Source organism: Musa acuminata, unplaced genomic scaffold, assembly GCF_036884655.1.
Source record: "Musa acuminata AAA Group cultivar baxijiao unplaced genomic scaffold, Cavendish_Baxijiao_AAA HiC_scaffold_1136, whole genome shotgun sequence".
NCBI classification, from domain to species: domain Eukaryota; kingdom Viridiplantae; phylum Streptophyta; class Magnoliopsida; order Zingiberales; family Musaceae; genus Musa; species Musa acuminata.
The window spans coordinates 3,232,501-3,235,000 of NW_027021348.1; positions in this window are offsets into that span (position 1 = coordinate 3,232,501).

Below are 2,500 nucleotides of genomic sequence, written 5' to 3' on the forward strand. Positions count from 1 at the left end.
TGGCCAGTTTTGTCCCGTTTTTGGGCCGTTTTGGCCAGTTTTTGGCCTGTTCTTGCGTCGCGCGGTGACCGTCGTGAGCGGAGCAAAATGTCAGCCATCTCAGCACCCTGGAACCCCCCGGGTGGCACAGGGCTGGATGGGGCTTTCGTATAGCAGGGACGGTGCTGCCTCTCGCTTCGCTCGCTGTCCGCCGCTCGCCGCTCGCTCGCGCAGCCAAAAATGGCCAGTTTTGGCCCGTTTTTGGGCCGTTTTGGCCAGTTTTTGGCCTGTTCTTGCGTCGCGCGGTGACTGTCGTGAGCGGAGCAAAATGTCAGCCATCTCAGCACCCTGGAACCCCCCGGGTGGCACAGGGCTGGATGGGGCTTTCGTATAGCAGGGACGGTGCTGCCTCTCGCTTCGCTCGCTGTTCGCCGCTCGCCGCTCGCTCGCGCAGCCAAAAATGGCCAGTTTTGGCCCGTTTTGGCCAGTTTTTGGCCTGTTTTTGCGTTGCGCGGTGACCATCTTGAGCGGAGCAAAATGTCAGCCATCTCAGCACCCTGGAACCCCCCGGGTGGCACAGGGCTGGATGGGGCTTTCGTATAGCAGGGACGGTGATGCCTCTCGCTTCGCTCGCTGTCCGCCGCTCGCTGCTCGCTCGCGCAGCCAAAAATGGCCAGTTTTGGCCCGTTTTTGGGCCGTTTTGGCCTGTTTTTGGGCTGTTCTTGCGTCGCGCGGTGACCGTCGTGAGCGGAGCAAAATGTCAGCCATCTCAGCACCCTGGAACCCCCCGGGTGGCACAGGGCTGGATGGGGCTTTCGTATAGCAGGGACGGTGCTGCCTCTCGCTTCGCTCGCTGTCCGCCGCTCGCCGCTCGCTCGCGCAGCCAAAAATGGCCAGTTTTGTCCCGTTTTTGGGCCGTTTTGGCCTGTTTTTGGGCTGTTCTTGCGTCGCGCGGTGACCGTCGTGAGCGGAGCAAAATGTCAGCCATCTCAGCACCCTGGAACCCCCCGGGTGGCACAGGGCTGGATGGGGCTTTCGTATAGCAGGGACGGTGCTGCCTCTCGCTTCGCTCGCTGTCCGCCGCTCGCCGCTCGCTCGCGCAGCCAAAAATGGCCAGTTTTGGCCCGTTTTTGGGCCGTTTTGGCCAGTTTTTGGCCTGTTCTTGCGTCGCGCGGTGACCGTCGTGAGCGGAGCAAAATGTCAGCCATCTCAGCACCCTGGAACCCCCCGGGTGGCACAGGGCTGGATGGGGCTTTCGTATAGCAGGGACGGTGCTGCCTCTCGCTTCGCTCGCTGTTCGCCGCTCGCCGCTCGCTCGCGCAGCCAAAAATGGCCAGTTTTGGCCCGTTTTGGCCAGTTTTTGGCCTGTTTTTGCGTTGCGCGGTGACCATCTTGAGCGGAGCAAAATGTCAGCCATCTCAGCACCCTGGAACCCCCCGGGTGGCACAGGGCTGGATGGGGCTTTCGTATAGCAGGGACGGTGATGCCTCTCGCTTCGCTCGCTGTCCGCCGCTCGCTGCTCGCTCGCGCAGCCAAAAATGGCCAGTTTTGGCCCGTTTTTGGGCCGTTTTGGCCTGTTTTTGGGCTGTTCTTGCGTCGCGCGGTGACCGTCGTGAGCGGAGCAAAATGTCAGCCATCTCAGCACCCTGGAACCCCCCGGGTGGCACAGGGCTGGATGGGGCTTTCGTATAGCAGGGACGGTGCTGCCTCTCGCTTAGCTCGCTGTCCGCCGCTCGCCGCTCGCTCGCGCAGCCAAAAATGGCCAGTTTTGTCCCGTTTTTGGGCCGTTTTGGCCTGTTTTTGGGCTGTTCTTGCGTCACGCGGTGACCGTCGTGAGCGGAGCAAAATGTCAGCCATCTCAGCACCCTGGAACCCCCCGGGTGGCACAGGGCTGGATGGGGCTTTCGTATAGCAGGGATGGTGCTGCCTCTCGCTTCGCTCGTTGTCCGCCGCTCGCCGCTCGCTCGCGCAGCCAAAAATGGCCAGTTTTGGCCCGTTTTTGGGCCGTTTTGGCCAGTTTTTGGCCTGTTCTTGCGTCGCGCGGTGACCGTCGTGAGCGGAGCAAAATGTCAGCCATCTCAGCACCCTGGAACCCCCTGGGTGGCACAGGGCTGGATGGGGCTTTCGTATAGCAGGGACGGTGCTGCCTCTCGCTTCGCTCGCTGTCCGCCGCTCGCCGCTCGCTCGCGCAGCCAAAAATGGCCAGTTTTGGCCCGTTTTGGCCAGTTTTTGGCCTGTTTTTGCGTTGCGCGGTGACCATCTTGAGCGGAGCAAAATGTCAGCCATCTCAGCACCCTGGAACCCCCCGGGTGGCACAGGGCTGGATGGGGCTTTCGTATAGCAGGGACGGTGATGCCTCTCGCTTCGCTCGCTGTCCGCCGCTCGCTGCTCGCTCGCGCAGCCAAAAATGGCCAGTTTTGGCCCGTTTTTGGGCAGTTTTGGCCAGTTTTTGGCCTGTTCTTGCGTTGCACGGTGACCGTCGTGAGCGGAGCAAAATGACAGCCATCTCAGCACCCTGGAA